The 23594-nt window shown below is 37.6% G+C and overlaps 1 non-coding gene across 1 annotated transcript; it reads right to left on the bottom strand.

Annotated features, from left to right (window-relative positions):
- Positions 1-22840: 22840 nt before the first annotated feature.
- LOC148550663 (small nucleolar RNA R71) lies at positions 22841-22947 on the bottom strand. The gene has a single exon (XR_015892986.1). It is a non-coding gene; the product is annotated as a small nucleolar RNA R71 (small nucleolar RNA).
- Between the last annotated feature and the right edge of the window lie 647 nt (positions 22948-23594).

Below are 23594 nucleotides of genomic sequence, written 5' to 3'. Positions count from 1 at the left end.
CTCATTATTCACTTTTTATAATTTAGATGTAGCTTTTAGAGAGAGAGGTTCTATCCTCTCTCTAGGATTTAGGATTCCTAGTTTTATGCTGTTGAATTGGATATTACAGAGTCATTACCTCTATTGAAGACTTCATCATTCTAGTTTATTTTCTCACTTATCTTATTTACTCTTTTATATCTTTAATCCTTATTCAGAGTTACAATTGGAAAGTTTTTATGACATTATTAATGCAAAGAGTATTTTTCTATTTACCTCATTATTTGTTTGATTATCTTCAAGTATTTATTTTGTCATTTATTATGTGAAATTAACATCCATGTCAATAGAGTAGACTCCCAACTTGACTTGGGAGTTAATTAAGATGAGACCCTTGAGTTGGAATACTCAAGAATTAATTGGTAATTGGAAGTTGTTGGCTAGCACTCTAGTTACTAACGCTAATCCTTCCCAAGGGAGAGGATTAGAACTTGTGAATAGAAGTTGGCTCCCTACTTAACTTTCCTTTATTAGATAAGGGATAACTCAGTAGAAACAACAATCAATTATTAACTGATCTTGGTAACGTCCAACAAGGATAGAACTTCTGATTAATCTTCTCCTAGTCAAGGTTTTTTTATTGTAATTAATCTATTTCTTTCGCAATTCACTCTCTTCTTATCCCTTAATCCAAAACCCCCAATTTACAAGACTCATAACCAATAATAAGAACACCTCCCTGCAATTCCTTGAGAGACGACCCGAGGTTTAAATACTTCGGTTATCAATTTATTTAGGGGTTTGTTACTTATCACAACCAAAACTTTTGCACGAAAGGATTCTCTGTTGGTTTAGAAACTATACTTACAACGCGATTATATTTGTGAAAATTCTTTACTGATAGAAAATCCGATCATCAAAATGGCGCCATTGCCGGGGAATTGCAAACGTGTGTCTTATTATTGGTTATTGTAAATATTTACTTTTTGCTTGTTTATTTGTTTTTATTTTTGTTTTTTTGTAAATTAAGAGGTTATTAGTTTTTATATTAAAATTTTCGAAAATAATGTTCCTTGTTCTTTCTTGATCTTCAAGTTGTTCTTCGTGTTCATCTTGACCTTCAAGTTGTTCTTGGTTGTTTTCTTCGTTTTGATCTAAAAATTTTAAGTTTGGTGTCATTTTATTGTTTTTCTCTTTCCTCATTAAATTCAAAAATATCTTTTCTCTTTATTTTAATTGATTTTTTCAAAAATTACAAAAAAAATTCAGATTTTTATTTTAAAATTTTTTATCTTATCTTATCTTATTTCAAAAATCAAATTTCAATATTTAAATTCCAAAATTCAAAATTCAAATTTCAAAATTTAAATTTAAAATTTTAAAAATCAAACCTTTTCAAAATTTAAACCTTTTTCAAATTTGTATCTTATATTGTTGTTAGTGTTTCTAGTTTTAGGAGTTTATTTTCATTAATTTTTATTAGTTTTTATTTTCTTTAGCTTCTATGAATTCTCACCCCTCTGGTTTCAAGTTTGGTTCCAATGTTGTTGTAAGGAATGGAAACTATAATGAAAATAAGCATCAAGGTTGGAAGAATCAAAGATGGGAGGAGCCACAAGGATTTGATCAACCCTCCTGGCAACAACCCCCTCCAATGCGCTATAACCAACAACCATTCTGTGATGCATACCAAGACAATAGTTATGGTGGACCCTTTCGTGACAACCAACCTCCACCAAATTACTATAGTCAAGAGTCATTCCAAGGAGCGTACCAAGATGATGAATATGGTGGACCTCCTTGTAGTTACCAATAAGCCCCACCATATGTTTATGAACCACCTCCCCGACATACCTTTGAACCACCATACTCACAAGCCCCTTTACACCATTCACCTCCATATGACCCTAATCCTTATCCACCACACCAACCACCATATGAGCCACACCCAGAACCACCACCTCAATATTCTCCATCTCCATATCCGTATCAAGAAGAACCACCTCCGTATCATAAGCTCTTTTTCCTAACAAATGAACCCTCCTATCCACCCCAACCTCCATTGGATAACAACACACTCATCTTTAACATCATTGGTCTCACCTCTACACTTCAAAATCTTATATCCCACATGAACCAACCCTCTACCTCCAATATTCAACCCTCAAGCTCTAGTGCGCTTCCTTTTCAACTACATAATGATCTTTCCATCCCATCACCATCTTCCATGGAAGAACACCCACATCCATCAATCCAAGAGAAAGATGATCCCAATTATGCTATTGATATGGAACAAGAAAGAAGGAATCATCTTCGTGAATCCATACTTCATAAGAAGCTAGAGGAGGCCCTACAGATGAAGGTAGTGGAGACCCTTGAAGTCGAAGGAGTGGTTAAAGAATTAGTGAAGGAAGACATCAAGGAGGAGTCTAAATTTGTCTTAGAGCAAGAGGAGGCCCAAAATAGGAGGTAGGATAAACCCTTAAAGATGAAGGAATAGTTGAAAGGAGTTGTCATGGAAGGGAAATCATCAAGGATGAGTACGATTTTATACTAAAACAACTGGACAAAGCAGTAATTATTGAAGAGAAAGAAGTGGTTGAAGATTTAGGAGATGCAGAACCTTCATGGGAAAGTCCAGTCATAGAACCTCCTTCCAAGACGTTTGAATTTGATGTTGAAGAGGGTGTACAACCTCCAAGGCATATCATGGTTAAAGATTTTGAAGAGGTTGATCAAGAGATAGATTCGAGCATTAATGAAGCCTTACCTACAATTGAATCCTCTCCTATTGGACTTGACATAGAGATTAACGAAGAAGAAGCACAACCTCCCATGCCCTTGGTGAACAATGAAGAAGAGATCGAATTGGAAGAAAGCTACTAAGAGGAAGAGGTTGAAATTGAAGAAGCTTGCAAAGAGGTGGAAATTGTCAAGGAAGAGATCAAGGGAATGGAGCTGCAAATCACCTTGCCAAAGTTGTTGGAGACCTCTTCCCCAAAGCCATTACCATCCAATACGACATTCAAGTGGGTAAAACACTTATCCTTAACCTTTACCTTCCCACTTGAATATGGCTACTTGAGACAGATGGTCAGCATAGAGCTCTTTGTAGCCTTAAGAGTAAGAGGAAGATGGGTAGTGGTTGGCAACACCATCCTAGGTTCATTATGGTTGGAAGCTCAAGGCCTGATTGCAAGGGTTGGCATAATTCTCAACTAATTGGGTCTAGGAGGATGTTTGGGTGCCTAAATGAGAATTCTAAGGCTGAACCACCCGGATGAAATCATCATGATCTACTTGAAGACGGGTGTAGAAACAAGATTTGGGATCCGGGAATATATGAGGATCAAATTTGGGAGCTCAAAGCTTGTGAAGAACTCCATCAAAGCTTGAGAAATTTACTTGGTATTGATAGAGCTTATTGGAAGTCCAAGCATTGGTGGAAGTTTCAGGATGAGTTCAAGCACAAGCCACCATGACAAGGAACTCATCAAATATCCAACTTAAGGACTTTAACTAAAAGTGCTAGGTGGGAGACAACCTACCATGGTATAATCGTTCCTTTTTATTCTTAATCTTATTTTATTTTATTTCTACTAGTGTTCATTCATAATTTCTGCATATTCACCTGCATTCTACATTTGTATTTGCATTCTGCATAAAAAAAAAAAAAAACGCACGCGACGCGTCCACGTCACCAGTGCATTGGGAAGAAAACAAAATCAAACAGAAAGTCACGTGAGAGCGTGGCTGGAGGTGTGCCTTAGGCACAAACATGCCACGCGACCGCGTCACTCATGCAGCCGCGTCATTTGGAAAATAAGCCTCCCACGCGTCCGCGTCACCCACGCGAATGCGTGCCCCTAAAAATCGACGTAAAAGAGGTGTATGGCAGAGAGTTATGATGGAGCTAGGCTGGAATAATGCTAGAAGCACAAGCTCTATCACGCGAACGCGTCCGCGTCATTTTCAAAATATGCCCATTCATGCGATCGCGTTAACCATGCGAACGCGTCACCCAGATTTTTGGCAAAATGAATTTAAAACAGAGAGTTGCGCGAACGCGAGGCTGCACTTGCGCCAATAGCACAAATCAGGCCACGCGATCGCGTGATCCACGCGTCCGCGTCACCTGAAAAATATCGCACACTACGCGACCGAGTCACCCACGCGTCCGCGTCACCTGCGTCGCACAACTTATCCAGATCAGCGCCAAATATCTTATCTTTTCTTCTCCAAATCCTAATTTTTTTCTTTCCCCTTCTTATTTCTTTCTTCTATCTTTTATTTAATTTATTTGCATACTTTCATTCATTGCATTTTAATTTTGCGCATATTTTTATTTTCTTTTTTAAATTTATTATTTTTCCATTGGTGTTAAAATTTTCTTCTTCAACTATTGCATCTTTTCTTGAATTATTCTGGTGCTTAGTGACTTGTTTTCCACTGTTGGGTAATATTATTTAAGTCAATGCTCATCTTTTATGATACTTGTATTACTTTTACATTGACATGAGCTTATACTATCTTGCATTACCCACACTCTTTTCCCCTTTGTTGCAATTCTCGCACTATTAATATGCCGTTTGCTTCTACTGTTTTCTCACTTGCATGTTGTAGCTACCATGTAATTGAGACCCTTATTATTTGGCATTACCCACTAATATTTTATTTGTTTTCTATCATTGTTTTTGGGTTCCTGTTCTTCTTTTTTCTCTTATTTCAGGTTAGCCACCGAAGACGAAACAAAGGGAGAAACTTCTATATGGAGCAACAGACAAGTCCATCTGCACAATTTCTAGAGAAAAGTATTAGTTGTAGCAGCCCGTTCACTTGCACATCTCAGCATGCACCGAGGACGGTGCAATCTTTAAGTGTGGGGAGGTCGATACCGACTTTCGTGGGTTAATTACCTTCTTCTCAACACCAATGTTTTATTTTCTCTGTTTGTTCATTGTTGCATTTGCATGTTTGATTGCATATTTGTTTGATTTTGTGCATATTTTACCACTTGGTTGAAGTAATATTTTCTTTTTCAAGAAACTTTTTATAGCATTTCACTAATTTGAATCAAAATTTTTATTGAACTTGTTTGAAGTTGTATTTGGAACATGGTTTTTGAGCCAAAGAACACACAACCCATGAGATTTTGAGCTTATTTATATGGTTGCATTATTTAACCATAAATATTTTATTCTTGTGTGTTTCTTTCTCTATAATTGCAATCTAGATTTTGTTCCATTCTATATGTCCATTGTTTGGTGTATTTACATGCTTGCATATGATTGAGGCCATTATTTGTTATTAGCTCACTTATCCCAAATAAGCCTACCTTTTACATCACCCTTGTTAGCCACCTTGAGCGTTTTTATCCCCATTTATTCTGTTCTATAACCACATCACTAGCCTTAAACAGAAAAATAATTAAATATCCCAATTGAATCTTTGGTTAGTTTAAGATAGGGATTGTGTAACAATTAATTGTGGGGAACCGTGGGAACATGGGTTAATAAGGGAATGTGTTATGTTTTTACTTTGACAAAATATTGGGAATTTGGGTACCTACTCATGTGAGACCAGAAAAATTAAAAATCCATGTGCATTGATAAGTTATGTTTATTTTTTTATTTAAAGAGAAAAAAAGAAAAAAAATCCAAAAATGTTCAATAAATAAGTAAATAAATAAGGGGACAAAATTACCCCAATGCTAAGTTAAGATCAATGCATATGTGATAAGAGAATTGAAGAAAAAAATTTGATACATGAGTATGTGATGCAAAAATAGGAATTATGGGTAGTTGGGCATGAATTTAGAGTTACATAGAGTGTATGTGTGTGTTAGGTAAGAGCTTAGGTTAGTCAAAGATTCATATTTCAGCTCACTTGGCCATACATGTATCCTTCCCTTTAGCTTAGCCCCATTACAACCTTGAAAAGATCTCATGATGTTTGCATTGGTATACTAAATATTTGTTGATTGGTTAGATGAAGAACAAAGTTTAGAAAGCATGATTAGAGAAGAGTAGAGTGATTAACCCTAGACACTTGAGAGATTAGAGTGATATACACTACCAGTGAGGGTTCAATGCTTGATTCTATGTTCCCTGCTTTCATGAGCTATCTTCTTACAAGTTTACTTGTCTTTTATTGTATGATTTAAATTAGTGGAATCTAACTTATGTTTGTCTTGGAGAACTTATTTAAGTTTAACCAAGTAGGTAGAAACATCTTAGCATGTAGTCGCATTCATATAGATAGGTTGTATTTCATACATTCTACCATTCCTCTTCACTCTTATAGCTTCTCTTGAGCTTAGCATGAGGACATGCTAATGTTTAAGTGTGGGGAGGTTGATAAACTACTATTTTATGGTTTATCTTGTGCTCAATTGAGTGGTTTTTATTGAGTCTTTGCACGCTTATTCATACTAAATTGCATGGTTTTACATTTTCCTTCCGGATTTTGTGCTATGATTGAAAACATGCTTCTTTGGGCTTTAAATTTGCTATGTTTAATTCTCTCTTATTACCATTTGATACCTTGATATGTGTGTTAATTGTTTTCAAAGATTACAGGGTAGGAATGGCTCAGAGGATGGAAAGGAAGCATGCAAAAGTGGAAGGAATACAAGAAACTGAAGGAACGGCTAAAGCTGTCCAGCCTGACCTCTTCGCACTCAAATGGTCATAACTTGAGCTACAGAGGTCCAAATAAAGCAGCTTCAGTTGCGTTAGAAAGCTAACATCCGGGGCTTCGAAATGATATATAATTTGCTATAGTTTCCTTGAGAATAAGTGAGAGAACGAGTGCTCCACGCGGATGCGTCGCAGTGACAAAAATTAGCGTGTTTGAATTCGCAACCAGCGAATTTTGGGCTGTTTCTGACCCAGTTTTCGGCCCAGAAAATACAGATTAGAGGCTATAAAGTGGGGAAATGCATCCATTCATCATGGAACAATTCATACATCACTCATTATTCACTTTTTATAATTTAGATGTAGCTTTTAGAGAGAGAGGCTCTCTCCTCTCTCTAGGATTTAGGATTCCTAGTTTTATGCTGTTGAATTGGATATTACAGAGTCACTACCTCCATTGAAGACTTCATCATTCTAGTTTATTTTTTGACTTATCTTATTTACTCTTTTATATCTTTAATCATTATTCAAAGTTACAATTGGAAAGCTTTTATGACATTATTAATGCAAAGAGTATTTTTCTATTTACCTCATTATTTGTTTGATTATCTTTAAGTATTTATTTAGTCATTTATTATGTGAAATTGACATCTATGTCAATAGAGTAGACTTCCAACTTGACTTGGGAGTTGATTAAGAGGAGACCCTTGAGTTGGAATACTCAAGAATTAATTGGTAATTGGAAGTTGTTGGCTAGCACTCTAGTTACTAACGATAATCCTTCCCGAGGGAGAAGATTAGGACTTCTGAATAGAAGTTGGCTCCCTACTTAATTTTCCTTTATTAGATAAGGGGTAACTCAGTAGAAACAACAATCAATTATTAACTGATCTTGGAAACGTCCAACAAAGATAGAACTTCCGATTAATCTTCTCCTAGTCAAGGTTTTTTTATTGTTATTAATCTATTTCTTTCACAATTCACTCTCTTCTTATCCCTTAATCCAAAACCCCCAATTTTTAAGACTCATAACTAATAATAAGAACACCTCCCTACAATTCCTTGAGAGATGACCCGAGGTTTAAATACTTCAGTTATCAATTTATTTAGGGGTTTGTTACTTGTGACAACCAAAACTTTTGCGTGAAAGGATTCTCTGTTGGCTTAGAAACTATACTTACAATGCGATTATATTTGTGAAAATTCTTTACTGATAGAAAATCCGATCGTCATTGGACTTATGGGGAGCTCTAATCAAGGTGGCTTGTGCTTGAATTCATCCTTGAACATCCACCAATACTTGGACTTCCAATAAGCTCCATCATTCAAAATGAATAGCTCCAAGCTTTAATGGAGTTCTTGACAAACCATGAGCTCCCAAAGTTGATCCATATCTTGTAATCCGGAATCCCACACTTTGTTTTCAAACCCGTCTTCAAGTTGATCATCATGATTCCCTCTGGCTGGTAAGAAAGTCGAATTCTCATATGGGCAGTCAAACACCCTCCTAGATCCACACAATTTAGCATTCCTCCAACCATGGGACCTATGCCTTGAGGGTTCAACCTTGATGAGCCTAACATCATGTTACCAACCACTACACAATTCTCCCTTATTCTTCAATCCACAAAGAGCTCTAAGTTGACAATTGACGAACTGATTTTCTGTTAGTAAAGAAATTCACAAATATAATCGCGTTTTGTTTGTCACTTAAGCAAACCCAATAAAAATTTATAACCGAATTATTTAAACCTCAGGTCGTCTCTCAAGAAATTGCAGGGAGGTGTATTTACTATTGGTTATGAAAAATAATATTTTTGGGTTTTGAATAATGAACAGAAAAAGAAAATTGCAGGGAATAAGATAGTAACTAATAAAGTTCTTAGCAAGGTATGAAAATTGGACGTCCTATCCTAGTTATCCTTATCAATTGTGATGAGAATTGGATTTTTCTCCCACTTTGTTAACCTCTAACTATGAAGGTAAGTTAAGTGGATGAATCAATTTGATTCCTCTAGTCCTAGTCAATTCCTATTGACAGACTAGCTTTAGAGGGATCCAAATCAATCAGCAAAGATAAAAATTATCAATCACAAGGAGTTTGATAACTCAAATGTCTCCAATTAATCAATTTAAGCTAAGAATGTAAAAAACTAAATTAAAAATCATAAACCTGAAATACCTCAAATTGTATTAAATAGAAAATTAATCTAAACATAAAGAGTTCATAAACTAAATTGAAAAAATAAATAAAAGGAACATTGAACCTGGAAATTGAGAAGAAGAAATCCTAAATCCTTTAAGAGGAATCCTAATCCTAAATCCTAAGAGAGAGGAGAGAACCTCTCTCTCTAAAAACTACATCTAGACCTAAAATTATGAATTATGAGAACGTGTTAAGTCTCTGCATGTTCCCTGACTTTAATCTGTGTTTCTGGGCCGAAAACTGGGTCAAAACGCGGCCCGAAATTGCCCCCCAGCATTTTCTGAATTTTCTGCAGATCGCGCATGTCACGTGTACGCGTCGGCCACGCGTACGCGTCACTGGCCGAATTCCCTTTCCATGCGTGCGCGTCAGGCGTGCGCTCGTGTCGTTGTGCTGATCTGCTTCCACGCGTACATGTCGCTGTGATTTTCTCCGTTTTGCGTGCACGCGTGAGCCATGCGTGCGCGTCACTTCTCGCTGGTTATCTCTTTTATTTCTTGTGCTCCTTCTATTTTCGCAAGCTTCCTCTCCATTCTCTAAGTCATTCCTGCCTTATAAAGCCTGAAACACTTAACGCACAGATCACGGCATCGAATGGTATAAAGGAGAAATTAAAATTCACAATTTAAAGCTTTAGGAAGCAAGTTTTCAATCATAGAATAAATCCAGGAAGGAATTGTAAAACCATGCAAATCATATGAATAAGTGGGTGAAAAGCTAATAAAAACCACTCAAATTAGCACAAGATAAACCATAAAATAGTGGTTTATCAACCTCCCCACACTTAAACATTAGCATGTCCTCATGCTAAGCTCAAGGAGGCAAAGAAAATGAATAAGGGAAAGTGAGACTCATGAAATGCAACCTAACTGTAAATGCAACTATATGCTAAGATGTTTCTACCTACTTGGTTAAAAGCAAACAAGTTCTCCAAGACAAATACAAACCAAATTCCCCTAATTCAAATCACACAATAAAAAGCAAATAAACTTGTAAGAAGATAGCTCATGAAAGAAGGGAACATAGAATCAAGCATTGAACCCTCACTGGTAGTGTATATCACTCTAGTTCTCAAGTGTCTAGGGTCAATCACTCTACTCTTCCCTATTCATGCTTTCTAGACTTTGTTCTTCATTTAACCAATCAACAAATATTTAGCACATCAATGCAAACATCATGAGGTCTTTTCAGGGTTGTAATGGGGCTGAGGTAAAGGGAAGGATACATGTACGGCCAAGTGAGCTGAAATATGAATCTTTGACTAACCTAAGCTCTTACCTAACACACACACACACACACACACTCTCTCTATGTAATTCTAAAATCATACCTAGCTACCCATAATTCCCACTTTTGTATCACATACTCATGTACCAAATTTTTTATATTTTTTTACTTTTATCACATGTGCATTGATCTTTCTTTTAAAGCTTAACATTGAGGTAATTTTGTCCCCTTATTTGTTTACTTATTTATTGAATTTTTTTTTATGATAAAAGCAAACATAACTTATCAATGCACATGGATTTTTCATTATTTTTCTATTTTGTTTTTTTTCAGGAGTAGGTTCCCAAATTCTCAATATTCAAATAAGTTAGAAATATGATACATTCCCTTATTAACCCATGTTCCCACAGTTTTCCCACACTTAGTTTATGCACAATCTCTATCTTAAGATAACCAAGGATTCAATTGGGGTATTTAATTGTTTTTTTCTGCTTAAGGCTAGTGATGTAGTTATAGAACAGAAGGGGATTAAAAAGTTCAAAGTGGCTAACAAGGGTGACGTAAAAGGGTAAGCTTATTTGGGATAAGTGAGCAAAAACAAGTAATGGCCTCAATCATATGCAAGCATGTAAATATACTAAATAATGGACATATATAATGGAACAAAATCTAGATTGTAGTTATAGAGAAGGAAACACACAAGAATAAAATGTTATGGTTAAATAATGTAACCATATAAATAAGCTCAAAATCTCACGGGTTGTGTGTTCTTAGCTATAATTCATGTTCCAATTTACAATCTTCAAACAAGTTTAACACAAATTTTTCAATTTAAATTAGTGAAATACTCTAAAAAGTTTCTTGAAAAAGAAAATATTACTTCAACCAAGTAGTTGGTAAAATATGCACAAAATCAAACAAACATGCAAATGCAACAATGAATTAACAAAGAAAATTAAACATTGGTGTTAAAATATGAAGTAACTAACCCATGGAAGTCGGAATCGACCTCCCCACACTTAAAGATTGCACCGTCCTCGGTGCATGCTGAGATGTGCAAGTGGACGGGTTGCTCCAACTGATGCTCTTTCTTTAGTGGATTATGCAGATGGACTTGTTGTTCCCCATTTAGAAGCTTTCCCTTTCCCTTCTTTGGTGGCCATCCTGAAAGAAGAGGAAAATAAGAAAAGTAACCCAGAAATAAATATAAGAAAATAAATAAAATATGGGTGTTAATGCCAAATAATAAGGGTCTCAATTACATGGTAGCTACAACATGCAAGTGAGAAAACAGTAGAGGCACATGGCATATCAATAGTGCAAAAATTTGCAACAATGGAAAAGAGTGTGGGTCATGAAAGACAATATAAGTTCAGGTCAATGCAAAAGGAATACTTAGTATCATAAAAGATTGACATTGACAGATAGATAATATCACCCAACAATTTAAAACAAGTCACTAAGCACCAGAATAATTCAAGAAAAGATGCAACAGTTGAAGAAGAAAATTTTAACACCAAAGAAAAAATAATGAATTTAGAAAAGAAAATAAAAATATGCACAAAATTAAAATGCAATGGATGAAAGTATGCAATTAAATAAAATAAAATAAAATGGAAGTGAAAAAGGATAAGAAGTTAAAAAGATGGAGAAAAAGAAAGTAAGAAAGGAGAGAGAAAGAAGAAAAGATAGAAGAAATTACGATTAGAAAAGAAAAGATAAGATAATTGGCGCTGATCTGGATAAGTTGTGCGACGCAGGCGACGCAGACGTAGGCGACGCAGACGCATGGGTGACGCAGTCGCGTGGTGTGCGATATTTTTCAGGTGGCGCGGACGCGTAGGACACGCGATCGCGTGGCCTGATTTGTGCTATTGGCGCGAGTGCAGCCTCGCGTACGCACAACTCTCTGTTTTAAATGCATTTTGCCAAAAATCTGGGGTGACGCGTTCGCGTGGGTGACGCGATCGCGTGAATGGCCATATTTTAAAAACAACGCGAACGCGTAGGGCACGCGGTCGCGTGATAGGGTTGGTGCTGCTAGCATCATTCCAGCCCCACTCCATCATAACTTGCTGCCATACACCTCTTTTACGTCGATTTTTAGGGGCACGCGTTCGCGTGGGTGACGCGGACGCATGGGAGGCTTATTTTCTAATTGACGCGGCCGCGTGACTGACGCGGTCGCGTGGGCATGTTTGTGCCTGAGGCATGCCTCCAGCCACGCTCTCGCGTGACTTTCTGTTCACTTTTCTTTTCTTCCTAATGCACTTGTGGCGCGGACGCGTCACGTGCTTTTTTTTTATGCAGTATGCAAATGCAAATGCAAACTATATGCAGCTATATGTAGAGATTATGAGAAGAGTCATTAACACAATAAAAATAGAACAAAGTAAAATAAAACTAAGACTGAAATGGAACGATCATACCATGGTGGGTTGTCTCCCACCTAGCACTTTGCTTTTACGTCCTTAAGTTGGACATTTGGTGAGCTCCTTGTCATGGCAGCTTATGCTTGAACTCATCCAGGAATACCCACTAATGTTTGTACTTCCAATAGCCTCCGGGATCCCAAACTAGGCGCAAAGAGCCTCCAAGCAAGTTAAAGCAAGTGACAAGGCCCCAAAAGTGTTGATTGTTAGACTGAATTCCGGGGTCCCAAACCTTACTTTTGCACCCGTCTTCTTGTTGATCATTAGTGTTCCAACCGAGTGATAAGCAATCCGAATTTTCACTAAGGCATCCAAACAGCTTCCTAGACCCATTCAATTTAATATTCTTCCAACCATGATACTTCAACCGTGAGCTTCCTACCACAATGAACCTAGGATTGTGTTGCCAACCACTAACCATCTCCCTCTTACTCTTAAAGCCACAAAGAGCTCTAAGTTGCCCATCCATCTCAAGCAAAGCATATTCAAGTGAGCTAATTAAGCTCAGAGATGAGAGATTTACCCACTTGAATGAAGGGATGGATGGTGATGGTTTTGGGGAGAGGTCTCCAACAACCTTGGCAAGGTGATCTCCAGCTCCATTCCTTTGGACTCCTCTTTGACAACTTCCACCTCCTTGCAAGCTTCTTCAATATCAACCTCTTCCTCTTAGTAGCTTTCTTCTAATTCGATCTCTTCTTCGTTGTTCACCAACAGCAGGGGAGGTTGTGCTTCTTCTTCTTTAATCTCCATGTCAAGTCCAATGGGAGAGGATTCAATTGCAGATAAGAATTCATCAATGATTGAATCCATCTCTTGATCAACCTCTTCAAAGTCTTCAACCATGATATGCCTTGGAGGTTGTACACCCTCCTCAACATAAATTTCAAGCTTCTTGGAAGGGGGTTCTGTGACTGGAGGTTCCCATGGACGTTCTGCATCTCTTAAGTCTTTGACCACTTCTTCATTTTCAATGATTACAGCTTCCTCCAATTGTTCCAATACAAATTCATGCTGCTCATTGTCCACCGGAGTTTCTAGCTTCTCCTTCATGCTGCGTTCTTCAGTAGATTCTCCACATGAAGCCGTGGGAGTTCCTTGAGTGTCTGAACGTTGGGAAGCTAATCGATTCATTAACTCGCCTAAGGCGGCCGCAAAATTTAGCACACTCTTATTCATGTCTTCTTACCCTTGAAGAATAGCACTAAGGGCGTTGTTATCCAATGGAGGTTGGGGGGGATAGGAGAGTTTATTATTTTAGAGAAAGGGTTCATAATAGGAAGGTGGTTCTTCTTGATAAGGATATGGAGATGGTGAATATCGAGGTGGTGGTTCTTCTTGATAAGGATATGGAGATGGTGAATATCGAGGTGGTGGTTCTGGGTGTGGTTCATATGGTGGTTGGTGTGGTGGATAAGGATTAGGGTCATATAGAGGTGAATGGTTGTAGATGCCTTGTGAGTATGGTGGTTCAAAGCTTTGTTGAGGAGGTGGTTCATTGGCATATGATGGGGCTTGTTGGTAACTACAAGAGGGTCCACTATATCTATCATCTTGGTACGTACCTCGGAATGGTTCTTGATCATAGTAATTTGGTGGAGGTTGGTTGTCACGAAAAGTTCCACCATAACTGTTGTCTTAGCATGCATTGTAGGGTGGTCGTTGTCTATGGTATCTTGGAAGGTGTTGTTGCCGAAAGGGTTGATCAGATCCTCGTGGCTCCTTCCATCTTTGATTTTTTCGACCTTGATGCATGTTCCTGTTATAGCTTCCATTCCTTTCAACAACATTAGAACCAAACTCAAAGCGACGGGGGTGAGAACTCATAGTAACTAATAAAAATTAAAAACAAAAATAAAAACAAATAAACAAGCAAAAGAAAATATTTACAATAACCAATAATAAGGCACACGTTTGCAATTCCCCGGCAACGGCGCCATTTTTGAAGAACTGATTTTCTGTTAGTAAAGAAATTCACAAATATAATCGCGTTGTAAGTATAGTTTCTAAACCAACAGAGAATCCTTTCATACAAAAGTTTTGTTTATCACTTAAGCAAACCTAATAAAAATTTATAACTGAAGTATTTAAACCTCGGGTCGTCTCTCAAGGAATTGCAGGGAGGTGTATTTATTATTGGTTATGAAAAACAATATTTTTGGGTTTTGAATAATGAACAGGAAAAGTAAATTGCAGGGAATAAGATAGTAACTAATAAAGTTCTTAGCAAGGTATGAAAATTGGACGTCCTATCCTAGTTATCCTTATCAATTGTGATGAGAATTGAATTTTGCTCCCACTTTGTTAACCTCTAACTATGAAGGTAAGTTAAGTGGATGAATCAATTTGATTCCTCTAGTCCTAGTCAATTCCTATGGAAAGACTAGCTTTAGAGGGATCCAAATCAATCAGCAAAGATAACAATTATCAATTACAAGGAGTTTGATAACTCAAGTGTCTCCAATTAATCAATTTAAGCTAAGAATGTAAAAAAGCTAAATTAAAAATCATAAACCTGAAATACCTCAAATTGTATTAAATAGAAAATCAATCTAAACATAAAGAGTTCATAAACTAAATTGAGAAAATAAATAAAAGGAACATTGAACCTGGAAATTGAGAAGAAGAAATCCTAAATCCTTTAAGAGGAATCCTAATCCTAAATCCTAAGAGAGAGGAAAGAACCTCTTTCTCTAAAAACTACATCTAGACCTAAAATTATGAATTATGAGAATGTGTTGAGTCTCTACATGTTCCCTGACTTTAATCTGTGTTTCTGGGACAAAAACTGGGTCAAAACGCAGCCCAAAATCGATCCCAGCGTTTTCTGAATTTTCTGCAGATCGCGCATGTCACGCGTACGCGTCGGTCATGCGTATAAGTCACTTGCCGAATTCCCTTTCCACGCGTGCGCGTCAGGCGCGCGCTCACGTCGTTGTGCTGATCTGCTTCCACGCGTACGCGTCAAGCACGCGTATGCGTCGCTGTGATTTTCTCCGTTTTGCGCGCACGCGTGAGCCATGCGTGCGTGTCACTTCTCACTGGTTGTCTCCTTTATTTCTTGTGCTCCTTCCATTTTTGCAAGCTTCCTCTCCATTCTCTAAGTCATTCCTGCCTTATAAAGCCTGAAACACTTAACGCGCAGATCACGGCATCGAATGGTATAAAGGAGAAATTAAAATACACAATTTAAAGCTTTAGGAAGCAAATTTTCAATCATAGAATAAATCCAGGAAGGAATTGTAAAACCATGCAAATCATATGAATAAGTGGGTGAAAAGCTGATAAAAACCACTCAAATTAGCACAAGATAAACTATAAAATAGTGGTTTATCAACCATCTGTTTCAAGCAAACCATATTCAAGTGGGATAATAAAGCTTAGAGATAAGATACTTACCTACTTGAATTGAAGGATGGATGGTAACTTAGGAAGGGGGACCTCCCCATACTAAGCCAATGCGAGATCCATTCCCTTGTGCTCTTTATTTACAACCTTTTTCAATTTCAACCCCCTCCTCTTGGTAGCTTTCTTCCAATTCAATTGCTTCTTTGTCATTTACCAAGGGTTTTGGATGTTGTGTATCTTCTTCCTTGATCTCTATGTCAAGTCCAATGGGAGAGGATTCGATTGTAGATAGGAATTCATTAATGATTGAATCCATCTCTTGATCATCCTCTTCAAGTTCTTCAACTATGATATACATTGGAGGTTGTATACTGGTGCGAGCCGGTAGTGGGTCTAGGAATTTTCCTTAAAAATAGAGTTGGTGTCGCAAGTATAGACCCAAACCACAATCGACTCTCGGCCAAAGTTTGAATTCAAAAATGTCACAATTCAAAACCGGGAGTGTTTAATTCCCGGGTTGTCTCCCAAGAACACTTGAGATCAATGAGTGTACAATTCCGGTTGTAGTGATCAAGGGGTTTTCAATAAAGAAATGAACATATAAAGCAATAAAAGAATATGCAAAATTGTAATAATTGAACTAATGAAGAAATTAAAGAACCGACTATGCAATATAAACAAGTAAAGTATAAAAGAGATTAACATAGATGTATATAAAGAATTGAAAACATAAAAAGAGTCTTGACTTAGAGTGAGCTAAGGGTCTTTTCCTTGTTGGAACCACAACTATGACAATTATAATGGATTAGTCTCACTTGATCAACCCTCACATCGGAGAGTAAGTTAAATGAGCATAAGTGTTCTTAACCCACAAATCCTAAATTGCTTGCTAATTGCCTTAGCAACAAATTAGCGTTAGTGGGAACAAGAACAATTAACTATCCAAGAATTGACACTAAATGTTGGACATTCCAACTCTAGGAATCCAATTGCTCACTTTCCCCAAGCCAAGAGCCAAAAATTTAGCCTAAAACCATGGTTGACATTTTGTCAAACACTTGGTGGGCAAAAACATTAAACATGGGAAAGATGAGAAAAGGCTTGAAACTAAAAGCAACAAATGATCTCAATCAACAAGAATAATGCAAGAAAGCATGAAACAAATATCAAACATCAAATTCATCAACAAGAAATTGAAATTGCAAAAGAGAAGTAAAATTGAACTATAACTTGAATTATAAGAAAGAGTAAGAACAATGTAACTATAAAGAGTAATAACAAGGATAAACTTACAATGGAAGCTAGCAAAATCCAAGATCAAAAATGAAAATGGCACTTGAATGTAAAACCCTAATAGAGATGATGAAAAACTTAGAGAAAAAAAACTATACTAAAGCTTCCTACTACTACTCCTAAGCTATCCTAATGATATGCTATGTTATGGTCTTCATTTTCCCCTCAATATGAGCTAAATGGCTTCAAAAATGGGCCTCTAATCCATCAAAATCGCAAGTCACGTGCCATTTTAATGAAGGCATGTGCGGACACCTGTGCGTACGCACAGACTTGTGTGTTCGCACACTTTGCGAAAATCTCTTCCTATGCGTACGCACAAGTAGCTGTGCGCACGCACACTAGGCGATACTCTGAATGACTGCGCGATGCGCTCGAAGTGATCCACGCGCTCTGATTTGGCAGCTATGCGTACGCACGTAAGCCTGTGCATACGCACACATCACTGAGCTCATCTCCTTTGATTCTTCATGCTTCCTCCACTTTGCATGCTCTTCTTCCATTTTCTCCAAGCCATTTCTACCTTACACACCTGAAATCACTCACAAACAACATCAAGGCATCGAATGGAAGGAAAATAGAATAAAATAGATTAAATTAGGCACAAAAGAGCATATTTTCATAATCAAGCACAAATTGGGAGGAAAGTTCAAAAGCATGCTATTTAAGGGAATAAGTGCAAGTTTATACGATGAAATCCATTCAATTCCAACAAAACTCATCATCAAATATGGATTCATCATATACCCTCCTCAACATCAATATCAAGCTTCTTGAAAGAGGAATCTATATTTCTACATTTCCATGGACTTCCAGCATCTCCTAAATCTTCAACCACTCCTTCCAGTTCAATTGTCTCTATTCTCTCCCCTTGTTGCAATTCTTGCTTCAACTCCTTTTTTTCACCTTGAAACTTCAAGTTCACTCTCTCACTATGCTCCTTGGTTGATCCTTCACATTCGTCAATGGGAGTACTTGGGATGCATGAGCTTAGGTGGGAGGCTATGTCGTTAATGTCTTTTGCCATGGTAGCAACCATGACTTCTAGCTTCTTCAGCTCATTTTGCTTCTCTTCTTGCCTTTGGATATAAGAGCTAATATCTCTTTGTTGTTCTAGCATGAAGGCATTGAGAGCTTCATTCATTGGAGATGGTGGTGGAAGAGAGGGTTCATTGCTTAGGAGAAAGGTTTCATAATTGGAAGGTGGTTCATCTTGGTAAGGGTATGGAGATGGTGTATATTGAGGTGGTTCTTGGGAGTAATTGTGTTGGAATTGTTATGGTTCTATGTATGGTTCACATGGCTCATAAGGTGGTTGGTATGGTGGATAAGGATTAAGGTCATATGGAGGTGTTTGGTGATAGGGGGCTTGTGAGTATGGTGGTTCAAAACTATGTTGAGGAGGTGGTACATAGGAATATGGCTATTGTGGTTGACAACCACAATGAGGGTCACCACATCCATTAGGTTGGTATGCATTAGGAGTTGGATTATACCTATAAGAAACCGGTGGAGGTTGTTGCCAAGAAGAGTGATCAATTCCTTGAGGCTCCTCCCGTCTTTGAGTGTTCCAACCTTGATGCATGTTGTCATTGTAGTTCCCATTTCCTACAACATAATTTGAACCAAACTCACAGCCAAAGAGGTGAGAATTTATAGTGGAAAAGGAAAACAACAACAAAAAAAACTAAGAGATAAAGAAAACAAACTCCTAAACCAAAACTAGCAAGCCACAAAAAGCAAACTATTCACACTATTCACATATCTACAATAACCAATAACAAGCACACATTGCAACTCCCCGGCAACAGCGCCAAAACTTGATGAGTAGATTTATACCGGTTCAGAATTTAACAAATTAATTTCGTTGTGAGCATAGCCCAAACCAATAATCGATCCTCAAATCAAAGTTTAGATTTTTGGTTGTCACAAGTCCAACCCAATAAAAGTAACCGAAGTATTTAAACCTCGGGTTGTCTCTCAAAGGAATTGCAGTGAGGTGTGCACATTATTGGTTATGGTATCTAAGGGATGGGTTGGTAAAACAAGAAATTAAAAATGCAACAAAAGTAAAGCAAGCAACTAAAGGAAGCAAGTAATAAAGAGAGACATTCATGGCTAGGATTAAGAGTATATACTTTCTATCCTAGTCATTAATTATCATGCAATGATTAACAAGAGCTAATCCTATTAAGTCATCTCCAATAATGGAAGACAGTACAAGGTTATCTTCACATGAGAGAAGGTCAAATAAGACTAGTTAATCTCAATCCAAAAGTCCTAATCATCTTACTAATTGAATTAGCAAGAGATTAGAGTTAATGGAAACAATATTAAGTAACAACTCTAGATCACTAATCTAAATTGGGTCTTAATGACTCAAGATTGCATAATTTCTCTTTTTAAGCCAAGAATGCTCAAAAAAAATACTCTAACATCCAACTAAGTATTTTGTCAAACACTTGGAAGGCATAAAAGAAAAGCATGATAAATTGCAAGAATAATAAAATCTACTACTACCCAATGCAAGAAATTAACAATAACAACTAAGGAAAGCATATTAAACATGAAATACCTCGAAATTCCATTAAAGAGAATGGAAATTAACAAGAGTTCATCAACATAAAAAGAGGCATAAAAGGAGAAATTAACAAAAGAACTAAGAAGAATAAAGATGCAAGAATAAGAAATTGTAAAGAAAACTAGATGAGAACAATAAATTAAACCTAGATCTAAGATGGAAAATTAACCTAAGAACCCTAATTCTAAAGAGAAGAGGGAGCTTCTCTCTCTAGAAAACTAACCTACATGATGCTAACCTAAAACTAAGTGCTCCCCCTTTATCCAATCTTCAATTCTGCATGAAATAATCTCAGAAACGAGTTGGATTTGGGTCTAGGAAGCTCAGAAATCACCCCCAGCGAATTTACTTTAAGTGAGTCACGTGCCTCTCGTCACGCGTGCGTGTAGACGATGCGTACACATCGCTGGCCAATATTCTTCCTCACGCGTACGCGTGGGTGACGCGTGCACGTGGCCATGAAAGTTCTTCTCACGCGTATGTGTGGGTGACGCGTTCGCGTGGCCTTGTTTTCTCCAAATGCTCATTTCTTCATGAATTCTCCACTTTGCATGCTTTTCTCCTCACCTCTTCTATCCAATACTTGCCTTTTGAATCTAAAATCACTCAAAAAACATATCAAGGTATCGAATGGAATTAAGAGTAGAGTGGATTAACCCTAGACACTTGAGCAATTAGAGTGCATATACACTACCAGTGAGGGTTCAATGGTTGATTCTGTGTTCCCTGCTTTCATGAGCTATCTTCTTACAAGTTTACTTGCTTCATATTGTATGATTTGAATTAGTAAAATTTGATTTATATTTGTCTTGGAGAACTTGTTTATCTTTAACCAAGTAGATAGAAACATCCTAGCATATAGTTGCATTCATTCATAGGTTGCATTGCATTGCATGAGTCTTACTTTCTCTTATTCATTCTTTCTATCTCCTTGAGCTTAGCATGAGGACATGCTAATGTTTAAGTGTGGGGAGATTGATAAATCACTATTTTATGGTTTATCTTGTGCTCAATTGAGTGATTTTAATCAAGTCTTTGCACACTTATTCACACAATTTGCATGATTTTACAATCTTCCTAATTTTGTTATATGATTGAAAATTTGCTTCCTAAGCCTTTAAATTGTGTATTTTTAATTCCTCTTTATACCATTCGATTCCGTGATCTGTGTGTCAAGTATTTTCAGGTTTTATAGGGAAGGAATAGCTTAGAGGATGGAAAGGAAGCTTGCAAAAATGGAAGGAACATAAGAAACAAAGGAGATGACCAGCGAGGATCGACGCGCGCGCGTACCTGACGCGCACGCGTGAATTGAAGCTTTGCACAGTGACGCGTGCGCGTATTTGACGCATACGCGTGACACGTAAAATTGACCATCGACGCGTGCGCGTACCTGACGCGTACGCGTAACATGCGTCACGTGCATAAAACGCTGGGGGCGATTTTGGGCTGAGTTTGGATCCAGTTTTCGACCCAGAAACACAGACTAGAGCCAGGGGACAAGCAGAGACTCAACACACACTGACATCATGCATAATTTTAGTTTTAGTTTTTGAATCTTAGAGAGAGAAATCACTACTTCCTCTAGGGTTCTTCATATTCATAGTTTTTAGAGTTTTATGCTTTTGATTTGGATATTGAGAAGTGTCATTACCTCTGTTGAAGTTTTCATTATTCTAGTTTGTTTTCTTATTCCTTTACTTTTATCTTCCATTAACCCTATTCAGATAGATATGTTTGATTTTGGAATTTATTAATGCAAAGAACTATTTTTACCTTTAATCAATTTTCAGTTATTATTCAATTTATTATGTCTTCCCTTTATATGCCTGCGAACGTTGTATTCATGTTAATGGAGTAGACTCCTAATTTGATTGGGAGTTGATTAAGAGGAGAACCTTGAGTTGGAATACTCAAGTGTTAATCTTAATTGGAAGTTGTTGGCTGGCTCTCTAGTCTCTGACTCTAATCCTTCCTTAGGAGAGGATTAGGACTTGAGGATAGAGTTGGTTAGTTAGTTACTTGACTTTTCTTTATTAAGTAAGGAATGACTAAGTAGAACAACAACCTCTTATTATTACACTTGAGAAAATTCAACAAGGATAGAACTTCCAATTAATCTTCTCCCGGTCAAGGCTTTTTATTTTGATTATATAAATTTTCTTGTTAATTTTCACTGCTTTAATTTACAATAATCATTCATTTTTCTATTTCTCAAACTCAAAAATTTCTCGGAAAACCCCTGACCAATAAACTGTACTCTTTTGTCAACTCGTTGGGAGACGACCTGGGATTCTACTCCCAGTATTTTTATTCTCAATTTGTGACAATTTTCTAAATTGATAAGCGGAATTTTCATCGGTTAAAAACTATACTTGCAACGCCATTTTTATTATAAATTTCTTAATCGTCAATTTTCTGACACGTCAATTTTTGGCGCCGTTGCCGGGGAGTTGCAACAGTGTGCTAATTTCTTAGTTAGAATTTATTTATTTGTATTTTTTATTTTATTTTATTACCATGAGCTGTATGTTTCTTTCATTGAATGACGCGTTCTCTGCCTGACCCGAGCTTAGCCACATTTAATCCTGAAATTGAAAGAACTCTTTCACGTATTAGGCGAGCTCGGCGTTGGTTAGCCTCTGAGGGTGGTGAAGTGGTTATTGCCAATTCACCAGTCTTATCTGAGAGCGAATCTGAAGCGCCATTTGAGGAAGAAACAAGCTCCTCTTCTACTAATTCGGTTGACTTACGTGTAGGTAATATAGCGGAGCCTAGAAGAATTACTCTCCAGGAAGCAGGAGCTCCAGACTTTACCCTGCAACCGTATCTAGCGCGTCACCCAAATCTGACTGCAGATTTTGAACTAAAGACTTTGCTAATCAACCTAATACCTAAGTTTCATGGCTTACCCGCTCAAGAGCCTATCAAGCACCTTAGGAATTTTCAGACAGCCTGCTCAACTATTAGGCGTCATGGTGTGGATGAAACTACTATTTTGCTATCTGCCTTCCCATTTTCTCTTGAGGAAAAGGCAAGGGAGTGGTTCTACACTCAACTGAAAGCAGTCGTTACCAACTGGGATCTGCTCAAAAGGGAGTTCCTAGACAAATACTTTCCGGCTGAAGTTACAGACAGACTGAGGAAGGAGATTTCCTGCATTATCCAAGGTGAATCCGAAACCCTTTATGAGTACTGGGAACGTTTCAGGAATCTCCTGGACTCATGCCCCCACCATAATATTGATGAGATTGTGTTGATCAACTACTTCACACAAGGCATGAAGCCTCAGGACAAGACCACATCAGATGCTGCAAGTAATGGCTCTCTGAAGAAGTACAAGACGGAGACAGAAGCGTGGCAGCTGATCACCGATCTAGCTGAATCTACCCGGAATGCTAGGCATAGGACCAACCATCCCAAGGCTGTTGTGGAGGTGTCCTCTAGTAGTGAGACTGCTGCTCTCACACAGACTCTGTGAGAGATTACTAACATACTAAAGCAGCTACAACTGAATCAACAGTAACCTCAGCCTCCCCCACAGCAACAGAATCAGCAGTTGGTTCTTCAGAGAGTGTGCGGGATATGTGTCTGTTATACTCATTACACTGATGAGTGTCTGCAGCTCCAACAGGAAGACAACACCTTGGCAGCTACTCACAATTTCTATGACTACCTGAATCAAGGATACTATCAACAAGGCGGCAATTATAACCAAGGTGGAAACTATAACTAAGGCTGGCAAGACAACTCCAACCAAGGATGGAGGGATAACTCCAACCAAGGATGGAGGGACAACTATAATAGAGGAGGCAGAGACAACCAGAAAAATCAGAGGTGGAATAATAATAACAATTAGCAGAACCGCAAGCAGCAGAACCCTCCCTATT

This window comes from Arachis ipaensis, chromosome B7, assembly GCF_059453495.1.
Source record: "Arachis ipaensis isolate K30076 ecotype BB chromosome B7, ASM5945349v1, whole genome shotgun sequence".
Lineage (NCBI taxonomy): Eukaryota > Viridiplantae > Streptophyta > Magnoliopsida > Fabales > Fabaceae > Arachis > Arachis ipaensis.
The sequence above is the reverse complement of the archived record's forward strand: the minus strand, read 5'-3'. Positions and strand labels throughout refer to the sequence as shown.